Raw genomic sequence first — 14,041 nt, forward strand, 5'->3', positions numbered from 1 at the left:
AAGCATGCCCTTATCCTTTCTGCTGTACCTTTCAAACTTTTCCTAATAACCAAAAAGAAACATGCTTTCTAAACAAAGTAAAATGCACCCTATATTTGAAAGTAGAATGTTCTTAAACAGCCAATCAAATCTCTACTTTCTTAAAAACAGCATGTTGTCCACCATTTTAGATGGATTTCATTCTACCACCTGCCTACCTCAGCTACAGACATCTTCTGATTACCTACCGAGATCCCTTCAAGATGCTGTCAGTGTGGATTGTTGGGCACAGCTGTGTTTTCTGGTGCAAAAGGTATGCTGAAAGCAGAGGTATTGACAAAGACCTAACTTTGCAAAATGTAGATATTAAATGGATTGGACAGAGAGGATTGAAGTGGCACCGATTGATGCCATTGGTTAAAACCTTTATGCACCTCCAACCTCCTGACCTCATGATTGTGCACTGTGGTGGCAATGATCCAGGCACATTGACTGGGGTAGGTCTAGAAATGCTAATGAAGGACACCTTTGCAGAATTGATGTTGCTTTTCCCCCAAACTGCCTTTGTCTACTCTAATATATGCCAAAGACAGAAATGGAAGTGGTCCAATCGATTTTGTCCACAGATTGAGAAAGCTAGAAAAAATTTCAATAAAGCTGTTTCTGCTTATCTCAGAGACCATAGTATGGGGTCCATATTCAACAACAATCAACAACAATCTGCGTTTTAATATGGATGGCATATACAACAACTTCAGACTCTGCATCGGCACTTACATGTAGCTACCATATTCTCACAATAAACACAACGGCTCTTTTTAGAGCCACCCAAGATCCAAACATACAACCTAGATGTATCATAAAAAAATCTTAAATTTTTTATCCTGGGAGTCACACACCCAGCGTGGCCAGGAGTCTCACACCCCTCACGTTCACACCAATGGGCCGCGCTGGGAGTCACGCACCCCTCGCGTTCACACCAGGGGGCTGCGCTGGGAGTCGTGCACCCCTTGCGTTCACACCAGGGGGCCACGCTGGGAGTTGCGCACCCCTCGCGTTCCCACCAGGGGGTTGCACTGGGAGTCATGCACCCCTCGCGATCACACCAGGTGGACCACACTGAGTGCCGCGCCAGGGTCGCGACTCCAAATTATTGAAAAAAACAACTGCTCCTACCAGTAATTTATATTCACCCAAGGGACCCCATACCCCGGGGCCTATGCACTTCATTGGAGACCGTAGGGGGAGCCCCCCGCGGTCCCACCAGCTCCCTGCGTCCTTCGGTAGCTGGCATTGCTTTTCTACATGGGGAGCTGCTGACATGCAGCTCCCCATGTGGAAAAGCAATTCTGCTTTGGATTTTCCTGTTCTCTCTTCCAAAATCCGAACCAGAGTTTGCAACAATATTGCGGGATACCATGCTCCCACCCTACCGTAGCAAACAACAGTGTTCCGGGGTGGGCACCCTGGGACACTGTAGGATCTGGCCCTGGGGGGGTGGCGGTCCCCAGGGACATCACAGGCTCCAGGAGTGGGTCCACGCAGCCCCCCTCCCAAAAATTCCAAAGCACCTGGGAGGTGGTGATCCCTGGGGCACAGGGGTACAAAAAGGACCCCCGCATTTTAACAGGTAGTGCCCCGGGGAGGTGGTGGTCCGTGGGGCATGTGGGGGGATGCAGCCCCCTGAAACAATTTTTTTTTTATTTAAAAAATAGAGCCCTGGGGAGGTGGCGGTCCCCGGGGCTGTGGGGGCCTCCGCGGGCCCCCGCCTTACATTGTACAGATCCCCCTGGGACCTGGCCCACTCGGGGGGTTAAAAGTAACGAAGCGAGGAAGCCCTCACTTCTTTTATTTTTTTCCCGTCCGCTCCTCTATATATCAAAACTTTTATTTTGTGATTTTCTCAGCAACTACTGAACAGATTTATACCATTTGAAAAAAAGGTCTCTTTCTGAACCATGGGCTACCCTTTTGCCAAATTTGGTGTAATTCTGTACAGCAGTTTCGGCTGTAACCATGTCTAAAATTTCTTATAGGAAATTGATTTTTTCACATCTATTTTTTGAATTTCTCAGGAACTACTAAACGGATTTACACCATTTAAAAAAGACAGTCTCTTTCTGATCCAAGAGCTACTTTTTTGCCAAACTTGGTGTAATTCCGTTCAGCAGTTCAGGCTGTAGTTGTGTCTAGAGTTTCCTATGGGAAATAACATGGAGAAAACACACCCCTTTTTTCTCGGCCCTTGCTTGTCAAATCACCCCAAAACTTTCAGGATAGGAGCTGAGGGGAGCGGGCCATAAGTTTTGAAAATTTCGTGAAGATTCGTCAGTCGGCGCCAAAGTTATCGGGAAAACAAAAACGAGTTTCCAATGGAAACTAGGTCCTAACTATAATTACCTACTAGCAAATGTCATCAGTGATGTCATTTGAGATGTCATCAGTGATGTCATCAGTGATGTCACTGACCATGTCATGAATGATGTAATATGTGACGTCATCAGCAGTGGATTGCGGGGGGCGTATGTTATAGTTAGCTGAACTAACTATAACGCCGGAATTTCTATGGTTTTGCACAAGTGAAATGTCCAACTAACTATAACGTTCCTGAAACCTATGGTTTTTTCAGTTAATTTCTATGGTTTTTTTCAATGCTAATTTCTAGCTATAACGTGCCTGAAAACCTATGTTTTTTTCAGTGAATTTCTATGGTTTTTTAAATGCTAATTTCTAACTATAACGTGTCTGAAACCTATGGTTTTTCCAGTGAATTTCAAAGGTGTTTTAAATGAAAATTTGAAAGTCTAATGTACCTCAATCTTATGTTTTTTTATTTTATTTATATATATATATATATATATATACATATATATATATATATACACACATATATATATATACATACATATTTACTTAAAAAAATTGTGAATATTATTTGGTAAGGAAAACTATATTCACCCTTCGCGCACCCTACACGATGGCTGCATGCATTTCGGTAGCCATTTTGAAAAGTCACGCTGGGGTCACGACTTCGGCATAATTTGTAAAGTATGAAATATCTTTAAATTAATTATAAATAAAAGTTTTCCTTTAAGTGTTTGTCTAATTTTATTAATAAAAGTATGTGAAAGTATTATTTTCAATATAATTTCAATAAAAATTATTCGATTATTATTGGATTTGGAGGTTAGGAGGGATGGCCATTTTGCTCGATCTGTTTTGCAAGATTTTATGGTCTAGTCAGGTGGACACCCTCCTCCGGGTGAGGTACGGCTTGAGGATTCTATTCAAAAGGTGAGGAATCAACAGGCAGAAGTGTCCATCAGAAGAACAAGTTACTTACCTTCGGTAACGCTTTTTCTGTATCTGCCTGTGGATTCCTCACTGTCCCACCCACCTCCCCGTTGTCCACCTTTTTCTACCAAAAAGATGCTTTTACTGTTTGGCATGAATGTTTTTAATATGTCTTAATCATGCTTATGTTTTAATAGTGAGAAATACTTGATCTGTTTCTATTTCTTTATGGCTTTATTGGTTATGCATTTGTATATATTACCTACTGGCTGTTGGCAGTAGGTAGATATAGTTAGGACCTATTTTGCATAGCAAATCCGCAACATTCTATTTCGAATAACCTTGGCACCGATTGACGAATCTTCGTGAAATTTTCAAACTTTTGGCCAGCTCCGGTCCGCTCCTATCCTGAAAATTTCACGGTGATTCGTCAAGCGGGGGCCGAGAAAAAAGGGGGGTCCCAAGACGCGTTTTCCCCATGCATTTTTCCATAGGACTTTTTTACGCAGCTACAGCCCAAACTGCTGAACAGAATTACACATAATTTGGCAAAGAGGTAGTCCTCAGTTCAGACTTGTGCCTTTTGCTTAAATGGTGTAAATCCATTCGGTAGTTCCGGAGAAAATTAGAGTTAAATGTACATATATATCTATGGCCTCGGAGGATCCGTGCACCCTCCCCGCATCCTCCCGCACCCTCCGAGCATGAGCTGTATGCTAATTGGCTGCCAGCACTCTGAATCAGGAAGTGTTGGCAGCCATCTTGTGCCTCGGTTGAACCGAGGCACAAGAAAACCCCCAAAAAAAGGAGCTAAACGCGACAAGGTGGAAGGGTAGAAACACCCTGACCCCTAGGCCTGCTCAGGGGGTCCCACAAGGACAAAAAAACTATTTTTTTTTTTAAAACGGGCGGATGCATGCTGAAAATTCAGCACGGGCTCCCGCACTGAATATGGGGGGACAAATCCCGGGGGCAGAGTAAAAAAAAACAGGTGTGGGGGGTCCCAATTCCCCCCACACTGCCCCGGGGACCGCCATCCCCCGGGGCTCGAACATTGAATATGCGGGGGGGCCCACGGCCCCCTGCAGCCCCGGGGACCGCCACCCCCATGTTTTGTGAACATGGGTGGGGGGCTCTCAGCCCACCCAGCCCCAGGGACCGCCACCCCCGGGGCACGCACATAAAATAGGCAGGGGGGCTCACGGCCCCCTGCAGCCCCGGGGACCGCCAACCCCGGGGCTTCTTAACAATGGGTGGGGGGGCTCTCAGGCCCCCCCAGCCCCAGGGACCGCCACCCCCGGGCAATTTTGAAATAGGTGGGGGGCTCTCAGGCCCCCCAGCCTCGGGGACCACCACCCCCGGGACAACTTTAATATGTGGCCCCCCCTCCTGGAGCCTGGTACAGGCCCTGGGGACCGCCACCCCCCAGGGCCGGCTCCTGCAGTGTCCAGGGGTGCCCACTCCCGGGACACTGCTGTTTGCAATGGCAGGGCGGGAGCCTTGCGGCTCCCACCCTGCCATTGCAAACTGCTTTGCTTCATTGAAGCGAGAGCAGGGAAACCTGCTCTCGCTTCAATGAAGCAAAGCAGATTGCTTTTCCACATGGGGAGCAGCATGTTAGCTGCTTCCCATGTGGAAAAGCAATGCCAGCTCCGGCAGGAAGCAGGGAGCCGGCTGGGACCGTGGGGGGATTGGGACCCCCCCACGGTCCGCAACGAGGTGGCCAGGCCCGGGGGATGGGGCCCCTGGGGCCATAGGTGGCCTGGGAGGGGGGCCATGCGGCCCCCAGCCCCAATTATTTAAAAAAAAAATCAATGGCCTGCCCCAGGGGATGGGGTCCCCGGGGCCTTAAAGTGGCCAAAGGAGGGGGGCTACGCAGCCCCCCCATAAAAAGCTAAAAATAGTTCGCCATGCCCCAGGGGATGGGGTCCCCGGGGCAAAATATGGCCTCGGGAGGGGGGCCACACGGCCCACTTCCTGATTTTAAAAAAAAACAACAATTGGGGGCAGGCCATGGGGGATAGGGTCCCCAGGGCCAATAACTTAGAAAAAGAAGGGGGGCTACATAGCCCCCCTTCTAAAAAAAAAGAATAGAAAAAAGACGGGAGCGGGACGGAGGCCACGCCCCCTCCTTACACCACTCTGCAATCGCATCCCCTGGAGAGCGGGAACTAATTCCCCTTGATTACTGGGGGTCCCTGGGGGCCAACTAGCCCACCAGGAACCTCCAGTATGCACCAGGGGTCTGAGTTGCAGAGAGGTGTAATGAGGCCACGCCCCTTTCTACTCCTCTCTGCAACGCAGCTCCGTGGTGCTTACTGGAGGTACCTGGTGGCCTAGTTGGCCGCCAGGGGACCTCAGGATTCAAGGGGACTTAATCACCCAACTTAAAACACGCCACGGGGCACCTTTGCACAGTGTTGAAGGTAGGGGGCGGGGCCTGAGGTGATATGTGTGCAAACATGCCCTGTGGCACGTTTTAAGTTGGGGAATTCATTCCTCTTCAATCCAGAGGTCCCCTACGGGCCAACTAGCCCACCAGGTACCTCCACTAAGCGCCACGGAGCTGCATTGCAGAGAGGTGTAAAAAGGGGCATGGCCTCTGAACACCTCTCTCCAACGCAGCTCCCTGATGCATACTGGAGGTACATAGTGGGCTAGTTGGCCCCCAGGGGACCGCAGCACTGAAGAGGAATTAATTCCCCAATTTAAAACGCGCCACAGGGCGTGTTTGCACACGTCACCTCAGGCCCGCCCCCTTCCTTTACCATTGTACAAATATTCCTATAAATCAGCCGAACTACGAATTCCGATTTACTCACCTGTTATCAGGAGAGAACCCAGTGCTGCATCTTTTAGCCCAGCACTGACCCTGGAAAGTAATTCTAAGCATACTTACCAGTAACTTGTATTTCCTTCCATAGAAATCCATTGTGCGGTTTTCACCAGAAAAGTTTCTAAGTGTCCATTTTTGAAACGTACAAATATTCCTCTAAAATCAGCCGAACTACGAATTCCAATTTACTCACCTGTTATCAGGAGAGAACCCAGGGCTGCATCTTTTAGCCCAGCACTGACCCTGAAAAGTAATTCTAAGCATACTTACCATTAACTTGTATTTCCTTCCATAGGAATCCATTGTGTGGTTTTCACCAGCAAAGTTTCTAAGTGTCCATTTTCGCTGGGAGTGTAGGAGGTCTTGCTGGGGGTGGTGTTTCAGGGTTTAGGGCAGTGCAGTGGTGTTGGGGCAGTGTAGGTGGTCGTGCGGGGTGGTGTTTCTAGGTTTAGGGCAGTGCAGTGGTGTTTGGGCAGTGTAGGGGGTCGTATGGGGGTGGTTTTTCAGGGTTTACGGCAATGCAGTGGTGTTTGGGCAGTGTTGGGGGTCTTGTTGGGGGTGGTGTTTGAGTGATTAGGGCAGTGCAGTGGTATTTGGGCAGTGTAGGGGGTCGTGCAGAGTGGTGTTTCAGGGTTTAGGGACTGTAGTCGTGTTTGGGCAGTGTAGGGGGTCGTATGGGGGTGGTTTTTCAGGGTTTAGGGCAGTGCAGTGGTTTCCGGCAGTATAGGGGGCTTGCTGGGGAAGGTGTTTTAGGATTTAGGGAAGACCAGTGGTGTTAGGGCAGTGTAGGGGGTCGTGCTGGGGTGGAGTTTCAGGGTTTTAGGCAGTGCAGTGGTGTTCGGGCAGTGTTGGGGGTCTTGCTGGGGGTGGTGTTTCATGGTTTAGGGCTGTGGTGTTCAGGCAGTGTAGGGGGTCTTGCTGGGGGTGGTGTTTCAGGGTTTAGGGCAGTGCAGTGTTGTTCGGGCAGTGTAGGTGGTCTTGCTGGGGGTGGTGTTTCAGGGTTTTGGGGAGTGCAGTGGTGTTTGTGTAGTGTAGGGGGTCGAGTTACGGGTAGATTTAGGGTTTGGAGTAGTGCAGTGGTGTTTGGGGTACAGTAGGTGGTAATGCAGGGGGTAGATTTAGGGTTTAGGGTAGTGCAGTGGTGTTCGGGTACTGTAGGGGTCGTGCTGGGGGTGGTGTTTTATGGTTTAGGGCAGAGCAATGGTGTTCGGGTAGTGTAGTAGGTTGTTCTAAGGGGGTTTTGTTTTAGGTTTTAGGGCAGTGCAGTGGTGTTCGGACACTGTAGGCGATCGTGCTGGGGTTGGCGTTTCAGGGTTTAGGGCAGTGCAGTGGTGTTCAGACAGTGTAAGGAGTCATGCTGGGGGTGGTGTTTCAGGGTTTAGGGAAGTGCAGTGGTGTTCGGTCAGTGTAGGGGGTACTGCAGGGGGTGGCATTTCGGGGTTTAGGGCAGTGCAGTGGTGATTGGGTAGTGTAGGCGGTCGTACTGGCTGGTGTTTAAGGGTTCAGGGCAGTGCAGTGGTGTTTGGGCAGTGTAGGGGCTTGTGATGGGACTTGTGTTTCAGGGTTTAGGGCAGTGCAGTGGTGTTTGGGCAGTGTAGGGGTCGTGCTGGGGCGGGTGTTTCAGGGTTTAGGGCAGTGCAGTGGTGTTCGAACAGTGTAGGGGGTCGTGCTGGGGCTGGTGTTTCAGGGTTTAGGGCAGAGCAGTGGTGTTCGGGCAATGTAGGGGGTCGTGCTGGGGCTGGTGTTCCAGGGTTTTGGACAGTGCAGTGGTGTTCGGGCAGAGTAGGGAGTCATGCTGGGGGTGGTGTTTCAGGTTTTAGGGCAGTGGTATTCAGGCAGTGTAGGGGTCTTGCTGGGGGTGGTGTTTCAGAGTTTAGGGTAGTGGTGTTCGGGCAGTGTAGCTGGGGCTGGTGTTTCAGGGTTTAGGGCAGAGCAGTGGTGTTCGGGCAATGTAGGGGGTCGTGCCTTGGGCTGGTGTTCCAGGGTTTTGGACAGTGCAGTGGTGTTCGGGCAGTGTAGGGAGTCGTGCTGGGGTGGTGTTTCAGATTTTAGGGCAGTGGTATTCAGGCAGTGTAGGGGTCTTGCTGGGGGTGGTGATTCAGGTTTTAGGGCAGTGGTATTCAGGCAGTGTAGGGGTCTTGCTGGGGGTGGTGTTTCAGAGTTTAGGGTAGTGGTGTTCGGGCAGTGTAGCTGGGGCTGGTGTTTCAGGGTTTAGGGTAGTGCAGTGGTGTTCGGGCAGTGTAGGTGGTCATGCTGGGTGTGGTGTTTCAGGGATTAGGACAGTGGTGTTCGGGCAGTGTAGGGGGTCTTTCAGGAGGTCGTGTTTCAGGATTTAGGGCAGTGGTATTCGGGCAGTGTAGGGGGTCTTGCTGGGGTTGGTGTTTCAGGGTTTAGGGCAGTGGTGTTCGGTCAGTATATGGGGTCTTGCTGGGGGTGGTTTTTCAGGGTTTAGGGCACTTCAGTGGTGTTCATGCACTGTAGGGGGTCGTTCTGGGGGTGGTGTTTCAGGGTTTAGGGCAGTGCGTCGGTTTTCGGGCAGTGTAGGGTGCCATGCTGGGGCTGGTGTTTTAGGGTTTAGAGCAGTACAGTGCTGTTCAGTCAGTGTAGGGGGCCGTGCTGGGGTGGTGTTTTATGGTTTAGGGCAGTGCAGTGTTCTTCGGGCAGTGTAGGGTGTCGTGCTGGGGTGGTGTTTTAGGGTTTAGGGTAGTGCAGTGGTGTTCTGGCAGTGTAGGGAGTCATGCAGGGGGTGGTGTTTCTGGATTTAGGGCAGTGCAGTGGTTTTCGGGCAGTATAGGGGGTCTTGCTGGGGGTGGTGTTTCAAGGTTTAGGGCAGTGGTGTTCGTGCAGTGTAGGGGGTCTTGCTGGGGGTGGTGTTTCAGGGTTTATGGCAGTGGTGTTCGGGCAGTGTAGGGGGTCTTGCTGGGTGTGGTGTTTCAGGGTTTAGGGCACTGCAGTGGTGTTCATGCAGTGTAGGGGGTCGTCCTGGGGGTGGTGTTTCAGGGTTTAGGGCAGTTCAGTGGTTTTCAGGCAGTGTAGGGGGTCATGCTGGGAGTGGTGTTTCAGGGTTTAGGGCAGTGCAGTGGTGTTCGGGCAGTGTGTGGGGTCGTGCTGGGGCTTGTGTTTAGCGATTAGGTCAGTGCAGTGGTGTTCGGACAGAGAAGGGTGCCGTGCTGGGACTGGTGTTTTAGGGTTTAGAGCAGTGCAGTGCTGTTTGGGCAGTGAAGGGGGACGTGCTGGGACTGGTGTTTTATGGTTTAGGGCAGTGCAGTGTTCTTCGGGCAGTGTAGGGGGTCGTGCTGGGGGTGGTGTTTTAGGGTTTAGGGTAGTGCAGTGGTGTTCAGGCAGTGTAGGGAGTCTTGCAGAGGGTGGTGTTTCAGGGTTTAGGGCAGTGGTGATCGGGAAGTGTAGGGGGTCTTGCTGGGTGGTAGTGTTTCAGGGTTTAGGCTAGTGCAGTGGTGTTCGGTCAGTGTAGGGAGTCATGCTGGGGGTGGTGTTTTAGGGATTAGGGCAGAGCAGTGGTGTTCAGGCAGTGTATGGGGCCATGCTGGGGGGTGTTGTTTCAGGGCTTAGGGCAGTACAGTGGTGTTTGGGCAGTGTAGGAGGTAGTGCAGGGGGTGATGTTTCAGGGATTAGGGCAGTGCAGTGGTGTTCGTGCAGTGTAGGGGGTGATGCTGGGGGTGGTGTTTTAGGGTTTAGGGCAGTGCAGATGTGTTCAGGCAGTGAAGGAGGTCGTGCTGGGGGTGGTGTTTCAGGGCTTAGGACAGTGCAGTGGTGTTTGGGCAGTGTAGGGGGTCGTGCAGGGGGGTGGTGTTCAGGGTTTAGGTCAGTGCAGTGGTTTTCAGGCAGTGTAGGGGGTCATACTGGGAGTGGTGTTTCAGGGTTTAGGGCAGTGCGGTGGTGTTCGGGCAGTGTGTGGGGTCCTGCTGGGGCTTGTGTTTTAGGGATTAGGGCAGTGCAGTGGTGTTTGGGCAGTGTAGGGGGTCATGCGGGGGTGGTGTTTCAGGGTTTAGGGCAGAGCAGTGATGGTCGGGCAGTGTGTGAGGTCCTGCTGGGGCTGGTGTGTTTTAGGGTTTAGAGCAGTGCAGTGCTGTTCGGGCAGTGTAGGGGGCTGTGCTGGGGTGGTGTCATATGGTTTAGGGCAGTGCAGTATTCTTCGGGCAGTTTAGGGGGTCGTGCTGGGGCTGGTGTTTCAGGGATTAGGGCAGTGCAGTGCTTTTCAGGCAGTGTAGGGGGTTGTGCAGGGGTTGGTTTTTCAGGGTTTAAACTTTAGGGAAGTGCAGGGGTGTTCGACCAGTGTTGGTGGTCATGCAGGGGATGGTATTTCAGGCGTTAGGGCAGTGCAGCGGTTTTTGGGCAGTGAAGGTGGTCTTGCTGGGAGTGGTGTGTCAGGGTTTAGGGTAGTGCAGTGGTGTTGAGGCAGTGTAGGGGGTCATGCTGGGGGTGGTGTTTCAGGGTTTAGGACAGTGGTGTTTGGGCGGTGTTCGGGCAGTGTAGGGGGTCATGCTGGGGGCGGTGTTTTAGGGTTTAGGGCAGTGCAGTGGTCGGACAGTATAGGGGGTCGTGCAGGGGGTTGTGTTTTAGGGAATAAGGCAGTGCAGTGGTGTTCGGGGAGTGTAGGGGGTTGTGCTGGGGTGGTGTTTCAGGGTTTAGGGCAGTGGTGTTCGGGCAGTGTAGGGGGTCTTGCTGGGGGTGGTGTTTCAGGGTTTAGGGCAGTGATGCAGTGGTGTTCAGTCAGTGTAGGGGGTCTTGCAGGGGGTGGTGTTTCAGGATTTAGGGCAGTGGTATTCGGGCAGTGTAGGGGTCTTGCTGGGGGTTGTGTTTCATGGTTTAGGGCAGTGGTCTTCGGGCAGTATAGGGGGTCTTGCTGGGGGTGGTGTTTCAGAGTTTAGGGCACTGCAGTGGTGTTCATGCAGTGTAGGGGGTCGTGCTGGGGGTGGTGTTTCAGAGTTTAGGGCAGTGCAGTGGTTTTCGGGCAGTTTAGGGGGTCATGCTGGATGTGGTGTTCCAGGGTTTAGGGCAGTGCAGTGGTATTCGGGCAGTGTAGGGAGTCTTGCTGGGGGTGGTGTTTTAGGGTTTAGGGTAGTGCAGTTGTGTTCGGGCAGTGTAGGGGGTCGTGTTGGGGGTTGTGTTTTAGGGTTTAGGGCAGTGCAGTGGTGTACGGGCAGTGTATGTGGTCTTGCTGGGGGTGGTGTTTTAGGGTTTAGGGCAGTGCAGAGGTGTTCGAGCAGTGTAGGGGGTCGTGCTGCTGGTGGTGTTTCAGGGTTTAGGACAGTGCTGTGGTGTTCGGGCAGTGTAAGGGGGCCATGCATGGGGTGGTGTTTCAGGGTTTAGGGCAGTGGTGATCGGGTAGTGTAGTGGGTCTTGCTGAGGGTGGTGTTTCATGGTTTAGGGCAGTGGTGCAGTGGTGTTCGGGCTGTGTAGGGGGTCTTGAGGGGGTGGTGTTTCACGGTTTAGGGCAGTGGTGTTCGGGCAGTGTAAGGGGTGTTGCTGGGGGTGGTGTTTCAAGGTTTAGGGCAGTGCAGTGGTGTTCGGGCAGTTTAGGTGGTTGTGCTGGGGTAGTGTTTTAGGGTTTAGAGTAGTGCAGTGGTGTTTGGGTAGTGTAGGGAGTTGTGCTGGTGGTAGTGTTTTAGGGTTTAGGTTAGTGCAGTGGTGTTCGGGTAGTTTAGGGGGTCGTGTTGGGGGTAGATTTAGGGTTTAGGGTAGTGCAGTGGTGTGCAGGTACTGTAGCGGTCGTGCTGGCGGTAGTGTTTTAGGGTATAGGGCAGAGCAGTGGTGTACGGGTAGTGTAGGGGGTCGTGCTGTGGGTGGTGTTTTATGGTTTAGGGCAGTGCATTGGTGTTCGGGAAGTGTAGGGGGTCATGCTGGGGGTGGTGTTTTAGGGTTTAGGGCAGTGCAGTGGTGTTCGGGCGGTGTAGGGAGTCCTGCTGGGGTGGTGTTTTAGGTTTTAGGGCAGTGCAGTGGTGTTCGGGCAGTGTATTGGGTCGTGCTGGGGTGGTGTTTCAGTGTTTAGGGCAGTGCAGTGGTGTTCGGGCAGTGTAGGGTGATGTCACATGCAGGGGGTGGTGTTTCAGTGTTTAGGGCAGTGCAGTGGTGTTCGGGCAGTGTAGGGTGATGTGCAGGGGGTGGTGTTTCAGGGTTTAGGGCAATGCAGTGGGTCATGCAGGTGGTGTTGTGGAGTGGTGTTCGGGAAGTGTAGGGGGTCTTGCTGGGGGTCGTGTTTCAGGGTTTAGTGCAGTGCAGTGGTGTTCGGGCATGTAGGGGGTCTTGCCGGTTGATAATATTTCAGGGATTAGGGCAGTGCGGTGGTGTTCGGGAAGTGTAGGGGGTTGTGCTGGGTGGTGGTGTTTCAGGGTTTAGGGCAGTGCAGTGGTGTTCGGGCAGTGTATTGGGTCGTGCTGGGGTGGTGTTTCAGTGTTTAGGGCAGTGCAGTGGTGTTTGGGCAGTGTAGGGTGATGTCACATGCAGGGGGTGGTGTTTCAGTGTTTAGGGCAGTGCAGTGGTGTTCGGGCAGTGTAGGGTGACGTGCAGGGGGTGGTGTTTCAGGGTTTAGGGCAATGCAGTGGGTCATGCAGGGGGTGTTGTGGAGTGGTGTTCAGGAAGTGTAGGGGGTCTTGCTGGGGGTCGTGTTTCAGGGTTTAGTGCAGTGCAGTGGTGTTCGGGCATGTAGGGGGTCTTGCTGGTTGATAATATTTAAGGGATTAGGGCAGTGCGGTGGTGTTCGGGAAGTGTAGGGGGTTGTGCTGGGTGGTGGTGTTTCAGGGTTTAGGGCAGTGCAGTGGTGTTCGGGCAGTGTAGGGGGTCGTGCTGGGGTGGTGTTTCAGGGTTTAGGACAGTGCAGTGGTGTTTGGTCAGTGTAGGGAGTCATGCGGGGGTTGGTATTTCAGTGTTTAGGGAGTGCAGTGGTGATCGGCAGTGTGGGGGGTCGAGCGGGAGTCGTGTTTCAGGGTTTAGGGGAGTGCAGTGGTGTTCGGGCAGTGTAGGAGCTTGTGATGGGGCTGGTTTTCAGGGTTTAGGGCAGTGCAGTGGTGTTCGGGCAGTGTAGGGTGTCTGGATGGGGCTGGTGTTTCAGGGTTTAGGGCAGTGCAGTTGTGTTCGGGCAGTGCAGGGGGTCGTGCTGGGGCTGGTGTTTCCGGGTTTAGGGCAGAGCAGTGGTGTTCGGGCAGGGTAGGGGGTCGTGCTGGTGCTGGTGTTTCAGGGATTAGGGCAGTGCAGTGTTTCTTCGGGCATTGTAGGGAGTCGTGCTGGGGGTCGTGTTTTAGGGTTTAGGGCAGTGCAGTGGTGTTCGGGCAGTGTAGGGGGTCATGCTGGGGTTGGTGTTTTAGGGTTTAGGGCAGTGCAGATATGTTCGGGCAGTGTAGGGTGTTGTGCTGGGGGTGGTGTTTCAGGGCTTAGGATAGTGCAGTGGTGTTTGGGCAGTGTAGGGGTTGTGCGGGGGTGTTTCAGGCTTTAGGGCAGTGTAGGGGCCGTGCGGGCAGTGGTGTTTTAGGGTTTAAGGCAGTGCAGTGGTGTTCGGGCAGTGTAGGGTGTCGTGCTGGGGGTGGTGTCTTAGGTTTTAGGGCAGTGCAGTGGTGTTCGGGCAGTGTATTGGGTAGTGTTACGGTGGTGTTTCAGTGTTTAGGGCAGTGCAATGGAGTTCGGGCAGTGTAGGGGGTCATGCTGGGGGTGGTGTTTCAGGGTTTAGGGCAGAGCAGTGGTGGTCAGGAAGTGCAGGGTGTCATGCAGGGGGTAATGTTTCAGGGTTTAGGGCAGTGCAGTGGGTCATGCAGGGGGTGTTGTTTCAAGGTTTATGGCAGTGCACTGGTGTTCAGGAAGAGTAGATGGTCTTGCTGGGGGTGGTGTTTCAGGGTTAAGGGCAGTGCAGTGGTATTCGGGCAGTTTAGGTGGTTGTGCTGGGGTAGTGTTTTAGGGTTTAGAGTAGTGCAGTGGTGTTTG

This window comes from Triturus cristatus, chromosome 6 (genome assembly GCF_964204655.1).
Source record: "Triturus cristatus chromosome 6, aTriCri1.1, whole genome shotgun sequence".
NCBI lineage: Eukaryota > Metazoa > Chordata > Amphibia > Caudata > Salamandridae > Triturus > Triturus cristatus.